Here is a 26,970-nt window from a genome sequence, read left to right as displayed (position 1 = left end):
CATAGGTGGCAATTGGGCTTATTGCAGCATGAAATAGCTCTATTGCTGTTTTTTTAAGGTCTTTAATTCTGTATATCGCTTTGATGGTTGTTATTGCCCTTTCGTTCATGTGCATTCTGTAGGAGTTGATTGTCGTTTGTAGGATTATTTCAAGGAATTTGAAGGAATTCGTTATGTTTAGGTCTCTGTTCTGAAATTTAATTTTGTCCTTTGTTGCAGCACTTCCTCCTTTTCTGAAGATGATCATTACTGTACAATTCTATTTCTTTTTCTGTTGTCTGGTTTTCGGGAAACAATCCTATTTTTTCATGAAACTCATAAACCCTGTTTAAACTTTCCCTCTCGACAACAAGCGTACCTCTGTGTGGTACAAAAGATCATTAAATTTGGCACTGAAATGAAATGTCGTATGCCTTTTAGTGGCGGGATATCCCAGAACGGGTTCGGCTCGCCAGGTGCAGGTCTTTCTGTTTGACGCTCGTAGGCGACCTGCGCGTCGTGATGAGGATGAAATGATGATGAAGACAACACATACACTCTGCCCCCATGCCATTGGAATTAACCAATTAAGGTTAAAATCCCCGACCCGGCCGGGAATCGAACCCGGGACCCTCTGAACCGAAGACCAGTACACTGACCGTTCAGCCAACGAGTCGGACAATTTGGCACTAACTTCATCGCACAAAACTTTCAATAATTTGGAATTTCTAGCGCTGACTTCACAATTTTTACTAGGACACTCAACTCGCTTGGTACATATGAAGGAAGCGTCTTAACAGCCAAAGCGTAGCGGTGCATCAAGCAGTGATAAGATAACACATGAGGGGCAACTTATTTCACAAGTGCTTCAAACCCGAACGAATACCCATCATGGAAGGCGCCAGCTAGCTTTGACCAGTCCAGTCCTTTTCCCTCAATAAACTGTTTTGACATTCTTAATACCTCTTCACCGCAAGTAGTGATGGGCAAAGACTAGCAGAACGAGTATCCTCTTTTAATGTATCGAGTAAATACCGGTAATTGTAAACACGAAGGAAGCTACATCGATTGACTCATCCAATTGCAGCGCAAACCTAGAACTTCCTTTAATTTCAGAAATAACGGTTGTCAAAATGTCATTACTCAACTCTAAAATACGACTTTAAATTATTGTATTTCATTAATCTTAGCCACGTGTTGCTCACCAATAACGAGCGACAGTGCTTCACACAAACAAGGTTCCTCTCCTTAAGTGTGTGGTTTTTTTTTTTTTTCATAGCAATGAGATAAGCAATTTGATATGAACCTTCAAGACAGGGTTCGGTTGCATTTTGTACATTTCCTGTGGAATCCAAGCACGAAGACTTTAGAACAGAATTTTCTCCTAAAAAATCAATGTCTTTATCTGCGAACTCCTTGTAAACTTTCTCGTAATGTTGTTACAGTTTGCTCGCTTTCATGCTCTTTGCACTAAGAACTTTATAACATAGAACACACTGAGGCTTTTCTAAATTCCTGTCAACAAGATTCGTGACACCCCGTTGTAGGAATGCTTCTTTACACGAGCGCCTTTTTCCGGATGTAGAAGTCATGTCACCTAAAATAATCGTTAAACACTGTTACGAAATGAACGGACAATAGAAAAATACATCGACTACTTACCACCGGCTAACGACTTTTCTTCTATCGTCCTCTGTGTTTCGCAACGTGCTGTCTGAAAACCGACGGTCCGTTACATGTAAGAACCTGGAGATAATTTGTGTAATATACTGCAAGGCCAACTGAGGTAAGGTTTCCGAATTCAAATTTCTAGGTAACCTAGTGTGGTTAAGCCAAATATGATTCCATTTATACTAATCACAATTTCTTTCTCCAGGATGTCCATTGCGGGTTGGCTGAATTCATTCTAGGTGGAAAACATAATTCATTCTAAATTCTGCACGTATTTTTTTAACAAACACGGAATTCCGTGTTTTCAGTTACGTTAATCTATAAAATTATAACTCTGAAAGAAGTATTTCACTTTTTTTTTTTTTTTTTTTTTTTTTTTGCACTCTATGTTGCATACCACCAGAGTGTTGCACTTTTAAACATAAATCTATATTCAAATTGGGTGTTGGTATGTTTGAAGCTAATAGACTCAAAAACAACTGGACCGATTTCGCTGAAATATTCACAGTTTGTTCTTATTACGTCTGAGAGGGATTATGAAGTGGTTTGAACGAAATCTGATTGGTCGTTTGGCACTAAGGGGTGAAAAATAAAATAGAGGAAGATAAGCAAACCGCAAGACAAGTCCGATCAGCGGGTTGCCTACTCAACAGTATGTGAAGATTATGATGTGTTCCTCAAAACTTATTTCTGCTGTTATCAAATAGTGTGGGGGTAGGACACCCCTCCCAGCCCAAGGGGAGAGGATGAAATGTAAAAGTAAACGAAAACGACCGATATTGGTGTCGTATCCATAGTTTTCGGGATCACTGAGATGAACTATGACACTCAAAATGCTGTTTAAGTCAAGTTCATCCCGAATAGCACCCCTAGGGGTGGGGTTGAAAGGGGGTGAAATATTAATGTAGAATCCATAGTTTTCGGGGTCGCTGAGATGAATAATGTGAGCGCAAAAATGGCTCCCAGATCACTTATGAAACTCCATTCTAAGTAGGTAGGGCCTATGTCCCTAGAGGCCATGACGAGTGCACATCTTGCACTCCCTGAAGAACGTTCTTATTAGACAATATCTTGCTTGCTTTTTCTGTCTGCAAGTAGTTGCAATTAAAATCTGTATGCTGACTGGAGGGTAATTGGGAATGAGTATGTGGGAAAGTGGGTGTGAGATTTGTTGCTACTAGGGCCGATTGCATAAACCCTTTGATCTTAGAAACGAAATTCACCTCTGTTCACGCCAAACTCGCATTTTTTGTTGTATCAACGTGAATGGAGAAATTTCTCCGATTAAAATCTTTGATCTCAGTTCAAGGAGTTGTTTTCTATTCAAGATACAAGAACAGCTGATTGTGAACATAATATTACCTGTGTTATTACGATAAATCAAAAGAAAATACACAAAAGACTAACCCAATACATTTATATAAGTTATGCGGGTTTTGCTAGTATGTAATAAAAACTAAAATTATGAATGAATTTGGATCACATTTTTTAAGGCAATTTAAAGATTTTCAACTTCCGGGCCCTAAGAGACTCAACATGCTGATGCCAAACAGGAGATGTTCACACGCATGTGAGGTGCATATGACGTCACAACACAATCGATTATCGGCTCGTTCACGCATTCTGCAGCTCTGTCGGTGTTGCAGAGTAGACGCTCCCACCGAAACTGAATCATTGCAGAATCGTTTTCTCTAAGCCAAAACTGAAGTACGTCTTATGTAGGTATTTCTGTATTTTTACTTAGCATATTCCGTTTAGTGCCGGAGGGGTTTCTGTAGCTGCATTTCCCGGGGTGTGGATTTCTGTGGCATGCTACGGACTGAAAGATAAATCTATGTTAAGAAAACAGTCCGCCTCTATGGTGTAAGGGTCCTCCTCTGGGTGGGGGTGGTAGAATAACACCCATGGTAACCCATGCCTGTCGTAAGAGCAGACTAAAAGGGGCCGCAGGGGCTCTTAACTTGGAAGCGTGGGTTGGCGACCACGGGGCCTTCAACTGAATCCTGGCATTGCTTCCATTTACTAGTGCCAGGCTCCTCACTTTCATCTATCCTATCCGGCCTCTGTTGGATGTTCTTTTCGACCCCAACGCTATTAAGGTTTGCAAACCCTAGGGAGTCTTTCTTAGGCCGATACCTTCATTTTTCGAAGTGTCGGATCCCTTCCATTTTTCTCTCTGCTTACTTAATTACTTTCTCTTCGTGGATTAGGCCGATAACCTGTTCCGACCTCAGATTTCATTCCATCTCTTCATAGGACGACCAATATATCATTTCCCGTAGGATGGTATTCCAGGACAAGTTTTGGGATTCTCTTGTTATCCATCCTCAGAGAAAGTGATCTTTTCTTTTTTTCAATTTATCCTGTTTTGGAATATTCTTTCATTCCCTGAGAATATATTTAATCGTTGTCTTATCTCTTCATTTCGTATTTTATCTTTTATGGAGTATCCTTTCACTGATCTTGGGAATCTCATTTCAGATGATTGTATTTTGTTCCTATAGGTTGTTTTATTCTACCCATTAACGAAGTTGGTACAGCCGTAGTCTTATAGAATTTAAGTTGAGTATCTTCTCTTACTTTTCCTTTCAGTGTTCGGCGAACTGTCCCACACATATATTGAAATCGATGAAGCTTCTTCTTCACCTCGTCATCATCATTAAAAGATATATCACAACCAAGGTACTTAAAATTTGAGACTTGTTCTGCTGGTTGATTGACAATCACTATCTTCGCTCTGATAGGGTACTTCCCTCGCCATGCCATAATTTGGTTTCTGTTCTGGATAGCTTTTACAAAATGGTGTTTAACTGACGTATTGATTTCTGGAGTTTATCTTCATCCTGTTTTCAATTTTATCCCAGAGTGCACAGTTCGTTTCCAGTTTCTGACTATTCATGTATATATATTGAATGGTGTTGAAGAGGCTGCATCCCTGACGTACACCTTGGTTAATTAATATTTCCTCCGTTAGTTCGTATCCTAGATCTAACACAATTCTCGTCCTTTTGTACAGACATTGGATAACTTGAATAAGATGTTCAGGGTATCATTTTTTACCATTATACTCCATAACTGTTTTTCTCTCTGATTAGTGTGAATAGACAATGGTTGCCTAGTTGTACTTCCTGTTAAAACAATAATCATCACCACCACCACTGTGGTGTAGTGGTTAGTGTGGTCAGCTGCCACCCCCCGAAGGCCTGGGTTCGATTCCCGGCTCTGTCACGAAATATGGAAAGTGGTACGAGGGCTGGAACGGGTCCACTCAGCCTCGGGAGGTCAACTGAGTAGAGGGGATTCGATTTCGATTCCCACCTCAGCCATCCTCGAAGTGGTTTTCCGTGGTTTCCCACTTCTTTTCCTGAACGATACCTAAGGCCACGGCCGCTTCTTTGCTATTCTTTTGTCGGAAATCACCCAAAACAAATCGAGCTGCTTTTCTTTGGATTTTTTCCAGTTGTCAATTCAAGTAGGCCCTAATCCTTGCGATGTTCCATACACTGGAACGATACTACATTTGGAGTCTTACAAGTGACATATGCCCTCTCCCTTACATCCTTACTATAACCCCTAAATACCCTAAAATAAATGTGCAGAGATCTGTAATGTTCATTTACAAACCCGTTTATGTGATTATCCCCCAAAACATGCAATAACCCAAAGGTAAATCATAACGCAGCCCCGATCAGGCAAATATTAATAAGAAGAAGAAGAAGAAGAAGAAGAAGAAGAAGAAGAAACATAGTGAACAGATGAAAGCGTACTGGAAGAAAAGGAAAGAACAAAGAAGAAGGAATTGAAATTGGCACGTGGTCCTCTGGTGGCCCATTCGAAAGAATAATAATAATAATAATCTTTTTCTTCCCAGTGTGTTGGTGTCGGCAATTTATGAATGCAGACCTGTTTTACGGCCGGATGCCCTTCCTGGCACGTATTCACTACGTGTTCACCTGCTTCTGTAGTGTGTTCTATGTAAATAAAGATAACCTTAGAGCCGGGTTGAGTAGCTCAGCTGGTAGAGCGCTGGCCTTCCAAGTTCAAATTTGCGGATTCGATTCCGCCTCAGTAGATTTAGCGGCACGTAAACTAACTCCTGTGGGTCAAAATTCCGGGAACTCGGCGTCTCCCTGAACGGTAAAAATAGTCCTTGGGACGTAAAATATACATACAACTTCATTATAGATTTTTATGCCTTTCGTTATTATTATTATTATTAGTATTATTATTATTGTTGTTGTTATTATTATTACCTTGGAACTTGAAAATAGGAAAATAAATTTCACTGCAGTTTGTTTAATATTTTTAACTTTGTTTCTTTCTCAATCTGTTTATCCTCCAGGGTTGGTTTGTCCCTCGGTTACCCTACCGCCTCAAGGGCAGAGTCCTGGACGAGAGACATTTGGTCGGGGATACAGTACAACTGTGGGTTACGTGCCAGATGCGACCGTGCCGGATGCGACCCGGCCATTATCGTGCCAATAGCGACCGAGCGGATATGCACCGTGCCGCATGCGACCCATCAATCACTTACAATTGATCTGCATTAAGGGCTGTCACCAAATGGCAGATTGCTTATCAGTAGCTAACTTGGTCTTTTCTAAAATAAAGGTCTGACACCGTTGTTAGCAGGTTCGAATGCCGTTGGTCGAAAGAAAAATATGATAATGTTGCTGGCTTTACGTCCCAGTAATTACTTTTATGGTTTAAGGAGACGTCGAGGTGCCGGAGTTTAGTTCCGCAGGACTTATTTTACGTGCCAGTAAATCCACCGACACAAAGCTGACGTATTTGAGCGCCTTCAAATACCACCAGACTGAGCCAGGATCGAACCTGCCAAGTTGGAGTCGGAAGACCAGCATCTCAACCGTCTGAGCCGTCGAGCCACTTAGCCCGGATGAAAAAAAATCACCATGAGAATGTAGGCCGGCAGGGTAGGAAAGTTGATGTATACAATTTGTAATCACTAGATTGCGTACCAAAAGCCTGGATTCAAATCTAAACTTCTTCACAGTGTTCAAATGAAGTGAGGGAATATGATGCTGTTGATGGTGATTCGGCCGTCGGATAGGGACGTAAAGCATTGAGCAGACCCCTTGGTATTATTCAAGAGGAGTAGGGTACGTACCGACACCGGGTTTCATCTTTCCCTACCACATTATCATAATCTCACATACAGACGCGCAGGCCCCCAATGTGCGTCAGGTAGAAAGACCTGCACCAGGCAAGCCGAACACGTCCTCGGACACTCCCGGCACTAATAGGACACGATAAGTAAGTAGGCCTAAGTCGTAAATAATTTCACAGAATTAGGATCTTCTTTTTTTGCTAGTGGTATAACGTCGCACCGACACAGACAGGTTTTAAGGCGACGATGTCCGACCCGTTGGCTGAATGGTCAGCGTACTGGCCTTCGGTTCAGAGGGTCCCGGGTTCGATTCCCGGCCGGGTCGGGGATTTTAACCTTCATTGGTTAATTCCAATGGCCCGGGGGCTGGGTGTTTGTGCTGTCCCCAACATCCCTGCAACTAACACACCACACATTACACTATCCTCCACCACAATAACACGCAGTTCCCTACATATGGCAGATGCCGCCCAGCCTTACAAGGGCTGCACTCTTCTAGAAATAGCCACACGAAATTATATATATTATAGGCGACGATGGGATAGGAAAGGGCTAAGAGTGGGAAGGAAGCGGCCTTGTCCTTGATTAAAGTACACATCGACTTTCACATTTGCCTGATGTGAAAATGGGAAACCACGGAAAACCACCTTCAGGACTGCCGACAGTGGGATTCGAACCCACTTTCTCCCGGATGCCAGCTCACAGCTGCGCGCTCCTAACCGCACGGCCAACTCGCCCGGTAGGAAATTTATTGAACATCCCCCTTGGTAAATTATTCCAATCCCTAACTCCTCGTCCTATAAACGAATATTTGCCGCAATATGTCGTCTTGAGTTCTAACTTTATCTTTATATTGTGATCTCTCCTACTTTTAAAAACACCACTCAAACTTATTCGTCTACTAATGTCATTCTACGCCATCTCACCACTGACAGCTCGGAACATCCCGCTTAGTCGTGCAGCTCGTCTTCTTACTTCTAAGTCTTCCTAGCCCAAGATTTGCAATATTTTCGCAACGCTACTCGTGTGTTTTGTTACCAAACATTATCGATTGTTTTCTGAAAGGGATTCAAACTTAATTTCGGAGTCCCCGGTACAGCGTAATTAGATTTTGATACAAATTTAGATATGACTAGCTAATGTACCCGTGTTTCGCTACGGAATTCTACATTGTATTCAGAATTCTAGGTTAAATACTCTACACGTTGTGAATAAGATTATATTAAACTACATAGCTCTTAAAGTTACTCAGAAAAGCGACGGGCAAGTCACCATACGTATTTTCGCATGTGAAGACTTGGTTAGGAAATTATAATGGCAGGTCCTCTTGCCTACTGTCAGTCACAATCAACTTGGTAAGTTTTCATTATGATGGTAGGCCCACTTGCCTACTGCCAGTCAGTGGAGTTGGGCAGTTTGATGATAATGGCAGGAACTCACTCTCTACCTGTCTTTTTACATCATGAGAAAGACTGTCTTTGTGGTTTTGCCACCTGAAATCATCATAGGTCATTACAATGAAGTCAACAGAAATGTCGCAGTTACAAGCAATGCTATCATAATTATGAAATACTCGATAAAATAGAAAACCGCACATTTTCTCATTTTTAACAGTACTATGCTGCCGATCTAACAGTCCAAAGTTCCCGACGTGGAATGACCAGGCCGCAGACAGCCGTGAACAATCCTCTGCCATTATTCCTTTAAGTGTGCACACTGCTCATTCCAATCAGTGCCACAGAGAAGGAATCAAATGCGTGGAGTACTATGATAAACCAGTATGTTACGTACCAGTAGTACCAGAAAATCGATGAACCAGAGGAAAGTCATGCTAAAGAAGAAAGTTATCTAACTCCACATTCCCCTGTGGAGGGGGGCGGTAGAATTACACCCACGGTATTCCCTGCGTGTCGTAAGGGGCTCTCAACTTGGGAGCGTGGGTTAGTGACCACGAGGGCACTGAGTTGAGTCCTAGCACTACTTCCACTTACTTGTGCCAGGCTCCTCATTTTCATCTATCCTATCCGACTTTCCTTGGTCAAATCTTGTTCTATTCCAATCCCGATGGGATTAGAACTTTCTAGGCCTAGAGAGTCGTTCGTTTTCACGCCCTTCGTGGCTCTTGTCTTTCTTTCGCTGATATCTTCCTTTTTCGCAGTGTCGGATTTCTTCCATTTTTCTCCCTGATTAGTGTTAAATAAAGGATGGTCACCTAGTTGCACTTCCTATTAAAACAATAACCACCACCACCACCACCACATTAACACGTAGCATTTCTCCTCTAATGGTTGGCGTCAAGAAAAGCATCCAGCCGTAAAAGAATGCCAAATCTGCTACACACCCTGACCCGCAGTAAGAACCGGATAGAGTGGGGAGTAATAGAAACGAGCCCAGTGGCATCACTGCTCGCTTCACACCAAGGCAGTCCGGGTTTGATTCCCGGCCAATATTTGTGGGATTTACGAAATGAAATACCACGCCCATTTTCCTGGAGATGAAAAATGGGAAACCACGAGAAATAATTTTCGAGGATGGCCGACGGGGTATTCGAACCCAGCAGCCTACCGAAGTAGCTGTAACTAGTCGTCCGGCAACGCACTGACCTAACCTGCTTGGTACCTTCTCCCAGACGTGGAGGCGCAGTTCCATATATGTAGATATTTGAGGAAAATACTATTTATTTGCTAATGGCTTTACGTCTCACCGACACAGATAGGTCTTATGGCGTCGATGGGATAGGGAAGGCCTAGGAGTTGGAGGGAAGCGGCCGTGGCCTTAATTAAGGTACAGCCCCAGCATTTGCCTGCTGTGAAAATGGGAAACCACGGAAAACCATATTCAGGGCTGCCGACAGTGGAATTCGAACCCACTATCTCCCGCATGCAAGCTCACAGCCGCGCGCCTCTAACCGCATGGCCAACTCGCCCGTTGGGAAAAGACGTAAACGCATCACCATATTTCGTGTTGCAAAACGAGTTTCCCCCAGAAGTGTTATGTAAGGTAGGGGCAGTAGCTGCTTATAAGACTTTTTGAAATTACATTGCACTTCGTTTAGCTTACCTTATCTTGGGTGATGACACAACTTATAAAATGACAATTTGCTTGTCAACGCCGGTCGCACCCTGTCAACGCCGGTCGCATCCGGCACGGTTACAGATTATGCGGTCGCTAGTGGCACGGGTCGCATGCGGCACGGTCGCATCTGGCACGCCACCCAACTGTGGAGGAGCAGTACATCGCCCAGGCGCCTCACCACCTGCTATGCTGAACAGGGCCTTGTAGGGGAAGAGAAGATTGCGAGGGATAGACAAGGAAGAGTGAAGGAAGCGGCCGCGGCCTTAAATTATGTACCATCGTGGCATTTGCCTGGAGGAGAAGTGGGAAACGACGGAAAACCACTTCGAGGTTGGCTGCGGTGGGAATTGAACCTTCCTTTACCTAGTTGACCTCCCGAGGCTGAGTGGGCCCTGTTGAACTTGCATTTTATAAAAATATTTCTAATAACGTATTATATGCCTCATTCCTACGGTCCTCGTTTAGGTACTGTGTTCAAGCCATGTCTCACGAACACCTGTATCCTTTATATAGGTCTAATAATTCAATGTGAATAACTCTCCTTTCCTCGTCAGCTTGCGATGCTATTCTAAAAACGTCAAGAAAACAGAAGTTTGTAGTGAGCACGCAAATGATGTCTTCAAGAGATACCTTTCTCACACGGGAAATCGAGCTTCAGCTGCTGCTTGCTAACAGGAAATGGAGCCGGTTGGTTGTACAGGCTGTACGATAAGTTGGGTGATGTGGTGGGGGAATCAGAGCGTGGATGGTCGCACAACAGGTCTGCAGACGGCACAATTTGTCGGGTTGGCTCGACAAGTTGGAGAGTGTGTAAGGATCCACCTGGGCGACAGCTCTAAATGCAGATTGGTTATGATGTGGCCATACAGTGAAATATCCGTTAATCATCGACATGCGCTTTGTGTGACCGTGCTTTTACTTACTTATCCCCTTCTCGCGGTTTGCTTCTTTATAACGGCAATCAGGTATATCACTCGCGTTCATCTTGCTGCCTTAGTAGCAATGTAGCCATGACAATAAGCAGTTCCTTTCCCTGGCTGTTCGAGGGACCTCATGTCATCAAAATTCTCACTTTCAACAACGGACAACTATTTGCAATCTGCATTTAGGACTGTCTTTCACGTGGCAGAATCCCCACCAGTTGTTTACCTAGTCTTTTCTCAAATGATTGAATGCAAACAGAGAAAATTACGAAATGCGTATTAATAATAATAATAATAATAATAATAATAATAATAATAATAATAATAGACTCGATTATTCTATCGTACATGAAAACTGACAAGTAAGAAATTCGCAGTGACCGTTGACTTCAAGAAGGCTTACAACTCGCTGGATCGAAGTACCCTGATCCAGGTTGTAAATTAATTGGGTTTAGATAATAAGACAAGGACAATCATTCACAAAACCCTGTCAGACACGACCTCCAAAGTGAGATTCAGGGGAGAAATTTCTGAGTCCTTCGAAATACGGACAGGGGTAAGGCAGGGAGATGGGCTCTCACCTCTGCTATTCAACTGTGTTCTCGAGAAAATTATTCACAAGTGGCGTGAAGAACTGTGTAAGGAAGAACAAGGACCTGACAATCCACTGTTTAGCCTTCGCAGATGACCTTATAATTCTCTCTAATTCATTTGACGCGGCCACGCAACAAATCAGTCAACTACAAATGCAACCAGCAAAGGCAGGGCTTCAGATTTCGTTTGAGAAAACACAATTCATAACGAACATCGAGTCAGCACCCAGAGAACTTAAGGTGAACGAAGAAAAAATAAAGAAGGCAGAGAAATTCAAATACCTGAGTGAGTGGATAGAGCCCAACATACTTGAAAAGGAAGGTTTCATGTCAAGGATCAACAAAATGGACATGGCTTACCATCTAACCAAAGACACCTACAATAAACAATCAGTGTCCTTCAAGGCTAAACTCAGGCACTACTGCGCCGTTATTCGACCGGAGGCGCTATATGCATCAGAATGCCTTGCGATGAATAAGAAAGGCCCGGCAGAACAAGTGGAAGCCAAAGAGAGGAAGATTTTAAGAAAGATCTTGGGCCCGGTCAAACGACAAGGAGAGTACAGAAGACGACACGACAATGAACTGTCTCTACACGTGGAGAAGATAACGGACACCATACGCAAAACGAGAATCTCTTTCTATGGCAACTGGATACGAATGATCTCCGGAAGATTGTCCAGTCGAATCTGTGCTTACTTTGCGGGGGAAAAAACAAAAAACAAAAAAACAAAGGGATCTGGTCTTCTCCCTACAGGCCATGAAGGCCCTGGGAGGCGTGGAAGGTAAAGGCTTCCACTATCCACTTGGCACTTGATGGGCTACAGTGGTTGGCTCTACGCCCGTGGTGTAGGCTGAGTGAACGTCAGGGCCATATGCACCTCCGGAAGTGGCAATCTCATTTCTTAAGTTTTACGACTTCCTGACGGGGATTCGAACCCTCGTCCTTCCGGGCGAACTGAGCACGCCTTTACCGCCTCGGCCAGGCAGCCCCTGGATCTGGTTTATAGAGGTGGAAAAAGACCTACAAGAACTGGGAATCTCAGATGAGGACATCTTGGAACGTGACTCTTTGAAGAAGAAACTTGGGGAAGTACAGGGTTTTCAGCCAAAACGCAAAACGAAAATCGGCAAGAAGTGGACGGTAGAACGGAAGTATGATCATTGATCACCGAAGAAGCATGCGGGAACACTGGACGAATGTGAAAGATAGTAGGAGAAAGCAGTTGAAATAGAAGAACGAAAGGAGAAGAAGAATAGACTCAATTAGCCACTATTGCAAAGTGCACGTTCCTTATATAATTAAGTAGCTATTACCCGCAGCTTCGCTCGCGTGGATTTCGTAACTTGATAAAAGTAATAGTTCTTCGGCACTGCACATCGTCTGAAAATCCCTAAAGTATAAAAACTTACCGAGAAATTGATTTCCATGTACCCCAGGAACTCTTTGTAAGCCACGTTTGTGGTCTTGCCTTTTGGGGCTAAGATGACCATGCGATATAGAACTGTACATGTGAGAAACTGCCCTCTCTCAAGAAAACAAAAAAGAAATACGTGTTGCTTTATTCTTAAAGGAGATTCCATGTACCAATTTTCACATCTGTAACTGCTTCAGTTTTTGAGATATAAGTACCCTCATAAAAATTATTCAACCCCTTTCTCACTTATTTTACCCCCCTTAAGTTTTCTTGGAAAACAAAAAAATACGTATTTCTTTATTTTTTAAGGAAATCCAAATACCAATTTTCACGTCTTTAAACTGTTAAGTTTTGAAGTATAGATATACTCTTTTCTTTAATTCCCCCTCCCCCACCTTTTCACCCCATTAGCGACGGAATATCCAAATATCCTCCCTTAGTGAGCACCTTTGCTGTAATATAAATGTATCCCAAAAAACTGTATTTCCTTATGGCCAGTAGTTTTGGCTCGACGATGATGAATCTGTCAGTCAGTCAGTCAGTACATGTTATTATATATATAATGTTATTCTATAGACAAAAATGCATCAAAAGACGAACAACTTCATTATTCAAGTTGGATTATTAAAAGAGAGCTGTTTGTTTCAAAGCTTGCAATTATTAGAATCTACAAACATAAAATATATGAATTACTATTAAAAGAAAAATGATATTTTAAAGAGGTTTAAAAAATAAAAATTGCCTTTTATACCGGTACTGTAGAATAACGTTAACGTTGAGGGGCCGCTGAAGCGTCGCGTCTATGTTAGTTTTACAGATAATCATGTCCATTGTTAGGTGTGCATGGGAATTCTTCACGATCCAGGCGCGCGGAAAATTCCCACGCAGTGTACCTTCCTCGTCTGCTGTTCATTCCTTTATTGGTTCTTTAATCAACTTCCCGTCGCATGGTCTGTAAAAGCGCGCGAAAGGAAGAAAGAAAGGCTACAAGGTGTGAAACGTAATGAATGTTTTGTAAACACCAACAGGGCTTTATTTTTAAATGAGTGCAGTAAGTCTGCTGAATGAAGTTCGTCGCCGTGACACACTTTTCTACACGTGTCGGAGTATTTTGATGTTTAGATAGGCATCTGACTCGCTGCGTCATACTCGTGGGTCAACGGCTTTTCCCCCGCATGGCCAGCGGAGGAATACAGCCGGCGAGACTCGCGCGCCTGCATGCAAGGACACTTTCAGGTGGCTTTGAACTCTGCCAGCGGTCATTTCTAGCCTTAGCCGTTGTCTCCCCAGGCAACGCTTTTTCACATTTAGGCCGTACGTAATGCACAGTGAGTACTGGCGCCGGGTTGGATTCTCGGTCAGAGGATGTTGACTACTTATGATCAATTAATCGCTCTTCTTAGGAAGGATATCGGGCCGTAAAACTCGGCCAATTCTTTGACCCCCAAAATATTGAAGGTATTGTGATTATTGTTTTAGAAACTAGTACAACTATACAGCCATCTTCCATTACCGCTAATCAGAGAGAAAAATAAACAGTTTCGATCTTATATTTATGTTTCGTAGATCTAGTGAAAGCATATGACAGAATACCGAGGGAAAAGATGTTCGCCATACTGGGGGACTGTGGGATTAAGGATAGGTTTTTAAAATCAATCAAAGGCATTTATGTTGACAAATGGGCTGCAGTGAGAATTCATGGTAGAATGAGTTCTTGGTTCAAGGTACTTACAGGGGTTAGACAAGGTTGTAATCTTTCTCCTTTGCTGTTCGTTGTTTATATGTATCATCTGCTGAAAGGTATTAAGTGGCAGGGAGGGATTCAGTTAGGTAGAAATGTAATAAGCAGTTTGGCCTAGGCTGACGACTTGGTCTTAATGGTAGATTGTGCCAAAAGCCTGCAATCTACTATCTTGGAACTTCAAAATTTGTGCAGTGAGTATGGTATGAAAATTAGCCTTTCGAAGACTAAATTGATGTCAGCAGGTAAGAAATCCAAGAAAACTGAATGTCAGATTGGGAATTCAAAGATGGAACAGGTAGATGAAATGAAATGGCGTATGGCTTTTCGTGCTGGGAGTGTCCGAGGACAAGTTCGGGTCGCCAGGTGGAGGTCTTCCAATTTGACTCTCGTAGGCGACCTGCGCGTCGTGATGAGAATGAAATGATGATGAAGACGACACAGACACCCAGCCCCGTGGCAACGAAATTAACCAATGCTGGTTAAAATTCCCAACCCTGCCGGGAATCGAACCCGGAACCCCTGTGACCAAAGGCCAGTACGCTAACCATTTAGCCATGGAGCCGGACAACAGGTAGATAATTTCAAGTATTTAGGATGTGTGTTCTCCCAGGATAGTGAGATTGAATCAAGGTGTAGTAAAGCTAATGCATTGAGCTCGCAGTTGCGATCAACAGTATTCTGTAAGAAGGAAGTCATCTCCCGGACGAAACTATCTTTACATCGGTGTGTTTTCAGACCAACTTTGCTTCACGGGAATGAAAGCTGGGTGGACTGAGGTTATCTTATTCATAAGTTAGAAGTAACAGACATGAAAGTAGCGAGAATGATTGCTGATACAAATAGGTGGGAACAGTGGCAGGAGGGTACTCAGAACGAGGAAATAAAGGCTAAGTTAGGAATGAACTCGATGGATGAAGCTGTACGCATAAAGCGGCTCTGGTGGTGGGATCATGCGAAGCGAACGGAGGAGGATGGATTACCTAGGAGATTAATGGACTCTGTTATGGAGGGTAAGAGAAGTAGAGGGAGACTCAGTTTCTAACGATTTAAAGATGAGAGGTATAAGAACTAACCGAGGCGAGAGAACTAGTTACAAGTAGAGAACTGCAGCGGCGTTTAATATGTCGAACTTCGATGAATGAATGAACAGCTGGCCAAGGAAGGTGGGACAAGAGGAGACTGGCACAAGCAAGTGGAAGCAATTTCGGGCTCAGGTAGGTGCCCCACGGTCACCAACTAATATTTGCTTTAGCCTACGTCGCATCGACACAGATAGGCCATATGGCGACGATGGGATAAGAAAGTGTGTGAAAATGGGAAGCCACGGATAACCATTTTCAGGGCTGCTCACAATGGGGTTCGAGCCTGCTAGCTCACAGCTTTACGACCCTAATCGCTCGGTGATCACCAGTTGAAGCTCTGATACCGTGGTTAGCCGGTTTGAGTCCCGATAGTCGAAAAAATATCAAAAATGTCGGCCGGCAGGGTAGGGCAGGTGCTGGTATACAATGTCTAATCATTAGATTGCGTGCCAAAAGCCTGAATTCAGTTCGAAACCTCTCCACAGTGCTCAATGGAGTGACGACATATGACACTGTTGATGGTGATTCGTCCGTCAGATGAAGACGTAAAAGTTTGTTGTTCGACAGGAGTAGGATACGTGCCGAGACCGAGTTTCACCCTCTCCCTATCTCTTTATCATCATCATCATCATCATCCCACATCCTGACGCGCAGATCGCCTATGGCGTCACATAGAAAGACCTGCACCAGGCGAGCCGAACGTGTACTCGGATACTCCTGGCACTAAAAGCCATACGACAAAATAAATAAATAAATAAATAAATAAATAAATAAATAAATAAATAAATAAATAAATAAATAAATAAATAAATAAATAATACCGCTTCCATATACAAAAAAGAGCATTTATATTCCCGGCTGGTCTGAAACTCAGAAATGAGGTGTGTTTACCCTAAGAGCACAGATCTGAGAAGAAAAGTGTGTTGAAATCCTCTCCTAGAAATGACTGGTCCTCTATTGGAGCCCCAGAGCCGCCTAAACGAGATGGTGTAAGCACGTCGTCATGGCAACCGCCCCAAGTCGCGCAGAATACATTACAGAATGTTCAGAGAAGCAGCGCCCGCTCTAATTGAAATGCCGAGCAAAAAGAAAAGAAACGTCGCGATCAAGAAGTAGTTTAGAGATATCTGAAAAGAAAATCGAATACGTACACCACAGTACAGTACCTACATACAGTACTGGGAGACTACTAGCAAAAATTAGTGCAATGGGACTAAAGCGTGACTGAATGGTTGGTCAAACTGTTGCCGTCCATTCGTTTGAGGTGACCCTAAAATCGAGCCCATCTTTTGCTGATCGTGTCTGCAATTTTCTCTATTTTGTTATAGACTTCTTTGTTGGACCTTTTTTTGTGGATGCCATTCTTATAACTGTATCCCATGATTCCCCTAATTATTCAGCGCTCCTTTTCCTCCAGTTCTTTGAGGAGTCCTTTATTGGCATTTAGGGATAGATTTTCGGATGCATACATAGCTACAGGCTTCAGAACCGCTTCATAGCGACATATCTTAGTATTTTGGGAAAGGCATGTTTTGTTGTAGATCGTGCGTGACGTTTGGTAGGCTATTTCAAGTTTGCATATTCGTTCCCTAAGTGCTTCCTAGTCCAGTCCATTTTCCATGATGATCTCAACCAGGTACTTCAATTTTTCTACTCGCGCCTGATGTCTCCGTACTTCATCCGGAGGTCTGGTGGTGCATCTTTGATGTTAATCATTCATTATTTCTGTTTTTTCAAACTATATCTTCAGGGCCGGCCTGAGTGGCTCAGACGGCTGAGGCGCTGGCCTTCTGACCCCAACTTGGCAGGTTCGATTCTGGCTCAATCCGGTGGTATTTGAAGGTGCTCAAATACGTCAGCCTCGTGTCTGTAGATTTACTGGCACGTAAAAGAACTCCTGCGGGACTAAATTCCGGTACTTCGGCGTCTCCGAAAACCGTAGAAGTAGTTAGTGAGACGTAAAGCAAATAACATTATTATTATTATTATTATTATTATTATTATTATTATTATTATTATTATTATTATTATTATTATTATTATTATTATTATTATTATTATTATTATTATTATTACCGTATATTCAAAGTAGCGCTGGCATGACCCAGTACGTGCTGATTTTTTCTGAACTTAAGACCACAGGCGAGCCAAGATTAGAACACCAAATCCTGCTCCAGCGGGAAAACGTTAGGAAGAAGAGGATGAAGAAAAAAAGATTCAAATTGCTGTTTCTCTGCAGATTGGTGCAACCTACACTTAAATGTCCCTTTATAAACGTCCATAAATTGATTCATTGAAGAAACTCTCCAATAATAACCCTACCTCCGTTAAGAATGCTCTCTCATTCGCTTTGTCTCTCAAAAATTAAAATCCTAGTTATGCCGATGCGTGGAACCATTCGAATGAAATGGAATGGAATGGAATAAATTCGTATTGAATGAAGATTTTGTACATCCCTGCAGAAAGGCCCGGGCCAAATTGAGGCAGCCCCGCCTATTCTGGTCCCTCACCAGCCTTCAAACCCCCGGAGACGTGAAAGGAAGCTAAGTCTGTTTGGACTTTCGGTCGATAATAACCAGTGGTAGATTTGGCAACGCGGTGCCTCGCTACACGTGGGGGGGCAGATCCTTTCACCCTTTGTCCTCATGGTCCAGGATATAGTGTACTGCGTGCAATACAGCTCCCGCATGTTAACAACAAATCGGCCGGTATAGAGCTCTTTGAACATTTAAATACTAAAACATACAGCATTCTGAACACTCTTATTTACTCCTTGCTTAAGTTATCAACACGTCTGTTTATCGTTTTTTCTGTATGAGTCGTCATTTATTTGTCTCCCCTGCCGTGTTCCTCCATGGCCATTACACAGTCGTAAGTTTTGATGTATCTGTCCTCGGTAGGACTGGCAGATCTCCCACCTATTCTAATTATAAAGAGGTAAACTTCGTTTGTATGTAATGGTTAATCTCAGGAACTACTGGACCGATTCTAAAAATTATTTTGCTAATGTAAATATTCGTTATCCCTGAGGGACATGGGCTGTATTTTATTTTCAAAACAATTCGAGGGGGGCACGGGGGAGTTATAAAAATAATAGGCTAATATAGGCGAAATATCGAATTTGTCGTAGAAGGACGAGACAAAGCTCATTTTAAGCCCCTAAAACCAACCGATATGGAGATATTGGTACCACAATACCCCTGCTCTAGGAATCGGATAAAGAAATGAACTGCCGTAACCATGACGTCAGTTCCAGGATTCTATTTTTTTTTTTCGCTAGGGGCTTTACATCGCACCGACACAGATAGGTCTTATGGCGACGATGGGATAGGAAAGGCCTAGGAGTTGGAAGGAAGCGGCCGTGGCCTTAATTAAGGTACAGCCCCAGCATTTGCCTGGTGTGAAAATGGGAAACCACGGAAAACCATCTTCAGGGCTGCCGACAGTGGGACTCGAACCCACGATCTCCCGGATGCAAGCTCACAGCCGCGCGCCTCTACGCGCACGGCCAGCCAGGATTCTACAGCAGCGAGATTATCTATAATATATCACAAAAATCTAACACACAGACGTTAAAATTGGTACTTGGAATCTCCTTTAATAATAAATGAACGCACTTTTTTTTTTGGAAAATCCACTTATGGGGGTGAAAAGAATAAAAAAACGTGTGAATTTTTAAAATGAGTATCTTCTTCTTCTACCGCTTTTCCCACATCTGTGGGGTCGCGGGTGCGACTGTGTCGCAGTGCATTTGACCCTGTTTTACGGCTGTATGTCCTTCCTGATGGCAACCCTACGTGTTGGGATGTAATTACTATTGTGGGTTCCTGTTGTGGTTGGTAATGTGGTGTGTTGAGTGACTATGAAGAGAAGAGTGCTGAGACAAACACAAACAACCTGTCCCCGAGCCAGAAGAATTAATCACACGCGACTAAATCCCCGACCCAGCCCAGAATCGAACCTGAAACCCTGTGAACCGAAGGCCTGAACGCTGACCACTCAGCCAAGGAGTGGGGCAGTTTTTAAAATGAGCATATCTACAGTATATCTCATAAACTTAACATGTTATAGACGTGAAAAGTGGTATTTGGAATCTCCTTTAGAAATAAAGAAACCATTTTTTACGACCTAAAAGAGGACTTTTTCTCACATGTAGTGTTCCATATCGCATGTTCCAGATTTAGCTCTGCCACTAGCCTGGTCATCTTAGCTCCAAAAGGCAATACCACAAACGTGGTTTACGAAGAGGTTCTGGGGTAAATGAAATGTTTTTTTCTTTTTTTTGCTAGTGGCTTTACGTCGCACCGACACAGATAGGTCTTATGGCGACGATGGGATAGAAAAGGCCTAGGAGTTGGAAGGAAGCGGCTGTGGCCTTAATTAAGGTACAGCCCCAGTATCTGCCTGGTGTGAAAATGGTAAACCACGGAAAACCATCTTCAGAGCTGCCGACAGTGGGATTCGAACCCACTATCTCTCGGATGCAAGCTCACAACCGGACAACTCGCCCGGTAATGCAATTTTCCGGTGAGTTTTTATACTTTAGGGAGTTTCAGATAGTGTCTTAGTGCAGTACCGAGGAACAATTAATTTTTATCAAATTACGAAATCCTCACGAGCGAAGCGGTGGGTAACAGCGAGTGTTATATGTAGATATACTTAATTTATTTGTACATATAAATTATTTATTTATTTTGTCCCAATTGTACATACAGTAGAACCTCATTAACCCGGACCCGGACTTCGCTTAATCCGGACATGCGTTTAATAATACAGTAACAGATAAACGCAATTACAGTATAAAGAGGAGTTACGAACGCAATGTAAACTACGCAGGAGGAGATCGTTGAAAGTGTGATTGCTGCAGAAAGCTCTGAAATGGATGAACATGACCGGGATGAAGCAAGGTGATATTCTTAACCCTAAGTCGAAACTTAGTGAAATTAAATACCATCTGAATATTATCGTTAAATACGGTATTTTGAAGATAACAACGATGAAAACATATCTGCATATTAGGAACATTTGAGGCATCTGCGAGTTAATTATTAAAGAAACGAATGTCAAAGGAACCCAACAAAAGAACAGCAGTATGCGTGTCAAGTGTGGTCAATGAAGGTGTGCCTTGATTATCATGTTCTAATTCTCTATTGCTCTAGTTATTCCGTAGGGCCTAATACTGTATTGCATCATATCTCGTATACTAAATAACCTTTGTATTTCTTAAATTCAAATACTGTATTGTACACGTGCCGGGTCCGCGATGTAGGGGTAGCGTGCCTGCCTCTTCATCGCAAGCCTCGGGTTCGATTCCTGGCCAGGTCAGGGAGTTTTACCTGGATCTGAGGGCTGGTTCGAGATCTACTCAGCCTACGTGGTTGCAATTGAGGAGCCATCTGGCGCTGAGATGGCGGCTCCGGTCTAGAAGTCAAGCATAACGACCGAGATGATGCTTTGTGCTAACCACACGACACCTCGTAATCTGCAGGCCTTCAGGCTGAGCAGCGGTCGCTTGGTAGGCCAAGACCCTTCAGGGCTGTAGTGCCATGGGGTTAGTTAGTAATGAGGAGAGTGGGTTCATTTCTTAAGTTTTGTTTAATTCGGACAACCTAGAACCCAAGTTAGTCCGCATTCTACTGTCTATGTGTTCATCAGAACTGCAGAACACTCACTATATGCCACCACAAGATTCCTGGATTTTACACAAACGCTAGTAGACGTTATGTGTAAATAAGTAACTGTTGGACTCATACCTCAGGGAAGAGAAATGCAACAGATTCATGGGGGATTATCACACAATTGACAATAATGAAATATGAAGATGTTGGTGCCGAAAGCTTAATGAGTCTTTGATAATGCCTATTATGATGTTGTTGAGTGTATTTCTGGGGATACCTGTTGTTGTTGTTTGAATCATCAGTCCATAGACTGGTTTGATGCAGCCTCCTTAACACCCTACCCAGTGCTAAACTTTTCATTTCTCCATAACTAATATATCCTACATCTGCTCTAATCTGCTTGACATATGCATACCTTGGTCTACCCCTACCGTTCTTACCACCTACACTTCCTTCAAAAACAAACTGAACAAGTCCTGGGTGTTTTAAGATGTGTCCTATCATTCTATCTCTTCTTCTCGTCAAATTTCGCCAAATCGATCTCCTCTCACCAGTTATATTCAGTAGGCTACCTCTTCATTCGTGATTCTATCAACCCATCTTACCTTCAGCATTCTTCTGCAACACGACATTTCAAAGCTTTTATTCTCTTCCTTTCTGAGCTAGTTATCGTCCATGTTTCACTTCTATACAGTGCCACGCTCCAGATGAAAGTCTTCAAAAACATCTTTCTAATGCCTATATCAATGTTCGAAGTGAGCAAATTTCTTTTTGCAGAAAGCTCTTCCTTGCTTGTGCTAGTCTGCATTTTATGTCCTCCTTACTTCTGCCATCGTTAGTTATCTTACTACTCAATTAACAATACTCATCTGCTTCCTTTAAGACTTCATTTCCTAATCTAATATTTCCTGCATCACCTGACTGCACTCCATTACCTTTGTTCTGGACTTACTTGTACTCCTTTCCCAAGACTCTGTCCATGCCATTTTGCAATTCCTCTAGATTTTCTGCAGTCTCGGATAAAATAACATCAGTAAATCTCAGGGTTTTGATTTCCTCTCCTTGGACTTTGATTTCCTTTATCGCCTATCCTCCTCAGTCCCTGTGTAGCATATATGCTACATGAGTTCTTTATTTTTTCCCGGTCGGGTAATGGCTCTATCGCGCGGTTGCCGGGTGTAGCGTATAGTCTACTGTGTGTGCTTCGCGCTCATCACTTGTTTTCGTTTATCGCACAAGTGTATAGGTGGCAGTACTAGTGAGAATATACAAGTTTGTTGACATCAAGACATGGGGACGAGACGTGTAAGTATTTGTTATGTATTTGTATATTTAATTACTGTGAATGTTTTTAAGATAGCTTATAAAAGCTCAATAAGTATTATGCTAGTGATCAGAACTCATTTGATATTGTATACTGCCGACAGCATGACGCTTTTGATGATGTAGCGTATACTCTACATTAGGCAATAACCTAGAAAATTTTTGCATACAGCAGAAAATTACTGTTCTTTTCTTAACTCGTTTTCTCGCTGCAGTTGTTAATATTAAACCATAGTTGCCTTCAATATTAAGTACGTACTTGAATATCATTATATACTACAGTATTTAAATGAATACTTGGTACGAAGAATGCGACAATTTATATTTTACCTTTCATTATTTTAGCCTTGAAGGAAACAGATATTGCGGATCTTATTGACACTATCAACCTTGATGTGTCAGATATTGAACTGGATGGAGATGATGATGATGATGATATTGATGAAGATAACTTGAGAATCAACGCTGCAACTCCACCTATCGATGAAAGCAGTTCTGAATCGGAAGAAGATGCATTGCTGAAACGCCGCAGGGTTCCCGCAGCTATGCCACCACTTCAGTCCAGGAATTACCATGCTTCGCACCTACCAGAAATGATGAACAGAACACAGAAAAGTAGGTCAAGATGTAGGCTACCAGGTTGTAATTGTTTCACTTTTGTACAGTGCACTCAGTGCAAAATAAATCTGTGTTTTACAGAAAAAGAAACTGTTTCTTGGCATTTCATAGAAAATAATAGGAGTATTATTGCACCATGTTTTTGTGTTTGTTTACAAAAAAAAGGGCAATACTTACATTTAATTTGTTGTAAATATGCTTTATAATTTGTGCCACAATTTGTATTGAACATGCTGAGAGAGAATAAAAGTGTGTGATGTTGTTATTTATTAATGTATTTTAAGTGTTTAGTGCACTTACAATCATGAAATACAATATAAGAAAAAAATAAGAATTGTAGGAAATACACTTCTCAGTCCCGATGTAGCATATGCGCTACATGCCATAATGGCTTTACGAAACATACTAATTTTTTTGGTTAGCATTTTCAAGTTATTTTAGCCTCTTATAACACACTGAATGCAAAAACAGAAATTTCCATGACTAAAACTTGCTCCGGGACTGAGAAGGCTATTCTCTGTAAACACTGCAGAGGAGACAGGACACTCTGCAGCCTTGCCTCACTTCTTTCTGGACTGCTGCCTCTTTTCCAAATCCCTCGCTTCTTATCACTGCAGATTGATTTTTGTACAGATTGAAGGTAATTCTCGTTTCTCGGTATTTGATGATCCCGATCACCTACACAGTCTCAAACAGCTTGGTCCAATCAACATTATCGAAGCCTTTTCTAGATCTACGAACGCCATGTACGTGGGCTTGTCTTTCTTAATACGGTCCTCTAAGATCAGACGTAAAGTCAGGATCGCTTCACGTGTTCCCACATTTCTTCTAAAGCCAAATTGATCTTCTCCCAACTTAACCCTTTCAAAATGTTAAATTCTGTAGTACCTCCCTTGCTACCACATAACAATCCTTTAACTAACCGATCTTCAAGTGGGATGTCGTAATATTCGCTTGAATAGGGGAGGCATGGTTCGTAAATATCTCTCTTTTCTGTGTCAACCTCAATCGCCTGCTCAATCCCTCTTTCAAAACGTATAGTGGGGTCCAAAACTAAAGTAGTGTGCTTGTTTGGATGATTGGCAATGGTATTGGTTCTTCTATTCGACCCCATAGAAGAATACACAGCGAAATTTTTCGTAAGCTTGCAAATTCATTTCTCTTAATGCTGAAACCAAACCAAACCCCATGGCGCAAGAGCCCCGAAGGGCCATGGCCTACCAAGAGACTGCTGCTCAGGGCTGCAGATTACGAGGTGTCGTGTGGTCAGCGCAACGTATCCTCTCGGCCGTTATTCTTGGCTTTGTAGACCGGGGCCGCCGTCTCACCGTCAGATAGCTCCTCAATTGTAATTACGTAGACTGAGTGAACCTCGAACCAGCCCTCAGTTACAGGTAACAATCCCTGACCTGGTCTGGAATCGAACCCGGGTTGCCGGGTAACATAGAGCTGATCTAACCATGTGACGGCGATTATTCTTTTGCAGTGCTCCCTGTCCCGTATTTAGAAAGAATTCTCCTGTAAACTTATATGGGTTTTTAAATTACGCGCAGAATAGCTGAATTATAACTTAGGAATCAAACTCGAAATGTTACAAAGAATCAAAAGCAAATTCAGTGTCTGTGACCAATTCTTGTCCAATACTATTCGTAACCCAAAGCCTCTTCGTATGTTCTACAGAACTATTCATAAACAAGTCCTTGTGGATTCTCCAAAACTATTCATAAAACAAAGCCCCCTTGTATATTATTCAAAAGTAGGTATTAGTAAAACCAAGCCTCCTAGTAGATTCTTGTAAACAATTTCTAAACCGAAGCATCCTAGCATGATCTTCGAAAAAGGTCTCCTGTTAGGTTCCTCAATACGTATTTCTATGTGTACGTTATAACACATTCAAGCCATAATCATAGAATTCAAAGGCACTCTGTGTTGCGCAATAAGGGAAGGGGTGAAAGTGCACTACGCTAGCGGCCACCCTCTCTCACCCTGTTACCATGGCAACAGCGAGCTCCTGCCACGTGGCGTGCAGACTGCGACTCTTCACTTGCACGCCAAATGTTAGAATGTAAGTCAGACCGCAGAATTTACATCACGCTAATAAAAGGTGGGCCAAAAAATAGTATGTACGTCTAACAGTTAGTCCAGTTTCCTGATACGAATGAGGTGAGATGATATTTTATGGCGTGTCTTACGGCTGGATGACCTTCCTGACGCTAATCTCAGTCGCGGAGATAATGAAGTTGCCTGGAACTGAAAATGCGAAACCCCGGCAACTGGCCACACGGTTTCTGCCACGTAGCTACGAGCTTGCATGCGGGAGATACTGGGTTCGAACCCACTGTCGGCAGCCCTGAAAGTGGTTTCCCGTTTTCACACCTTAATTAAGGCCACGGTTGCTTTAGCAAAAAGACCTGGACAACGTTGTGAGATGCACAGTACGCAATGGTATGATGATAAATGGGGTTAAAAGTCAGGCTGTGAGTTTCACAAATAGGAAAAGTTCTCTCTCTTTTAATTACTGCGTTGATGGTGTGAAAGTTCCTTTTGGGGACCATTGTAAGTACCTATGTGTTAATATAAGTGTAATCACACAAACGATATTGTTAATAAAAGGTACAGATCTCTGCACATGGTTATGAGGGTGTTTAAGGGCCGTAGTAAGGATGTAAAGGAGAGGGCTTGTAAGTCTCTGGTAAGACCCCGACTAGAGTATGACTCCAGTGTATGGGACTCTCACCAGGATTACTTGATTCGAGAACTCGAAAAAATCCAAAGAAAAGCGCCTCGATTTGTTCTGGGTGATTTCCGACAAAAGAGTAGCGTTACAAAAATTTTGCGCAAAGTTTGAGCAGGGAAGACTTGGGAGAAAGGAGACGAACTACTCGGCTAAGTGATATGTTCCGAGCTGTCAAAGGAGAGATGGCATGGAATGACATTAGTAGACAAATAAGTTTGAGTGGTGTCTTTAAAAGTAGGAATTCGAGAGGACAAATTGGGGCAAATATTCGTTTATAGGAAGGGGAGTTTGGAATTGGAATAACTTACCAAGGGCCGGTTCTACCACCTACTGGTAAAGTAGCACGTAATTTGCCCTCCGCGTAAAAGGATGTTTCCGTTCGACCACTCCCAGGTAGTGATATCGGCAGCATAAATCGTCGTTACCCGGCGCGTAATTTATTGGCCACTTCGAGGACCCGATAAGACTTCTTTACCTGCCGGGCAAGTTTTGAGAGCTGAACATTATTAGCTGTATTTCTGGTGACATAAACTGAAATTAGCTTAGTATACTGAAAAAAGCATTATACTGTAACAGTGATCGATATTGTATTGCAGGATTTTGAACATTAATGCTTCCTTAGAGTTGCAACGGTCACACCAGCCTCTCGCATTGACAGCGTAGGGAACACATTTTACACGTCAAGCTTTCAAAAATAAACTCTAAAAGGAAATCGAAACCTATTTGGAAATAATTTCAAATGAGATTTAATATTATACTTTTCCAGTTTTCAAACCCAATGTAGCCATATTACGTTAAGGTACCGCGTAGCGTAATGGTTAACGCGCACAGCTCATAATACGAGGTTTTCAGGTTCGAGTCTTCTTTATGACGAACCCTTTTTTTTCTCATTAGCGTTGTATTAATCTGTATGCCTCTTTTCATACGTTCTTTTGTTAATAACATATTTCATTGAAATGTTTAATCACAATATTATGTCTACTAGGAAAATGCTTTATATGTGTGCTACTTAGGCTATAGAAAGTGATGATACGATTAATATAGCATACGGTACCGTATAG

At 42.3% G+C, this 26,970-nt stretch overlaps 1 protein-coding gene across 1 annotated transcript in view; it reads right to left on the bottom strand.

Annotated features, from left to right (window-relative positions):
* Window positions 1–26,970, bottom strand: part of LOC136881833 (uncharacterized) — a 185,978-nt gene that overhangs the window by 116,481 nt on the left and 42,527 nt on the right. The window lies entirely within an intron of this gene.

Source organism: Anabrus simplex, chromosome 10 (assembly GCF_040414725.1).
Source record: "Anabrus simplex isolate iqAnaSimp1 chromosome 10, ASM4041472v1, whole genome shotgun sequence".
Classification (NCBI taxonomy): Eukaryota; Metazoa; Arthropoda; class Insecta; order Orthoptera; family Tettigoniidae; genus Anabrus; species Anabrus simplex.
Note: the sequence above shows the minus strand (reverse complement) of the source record. Positions and strands in the feature narration are given on the sequence as shown.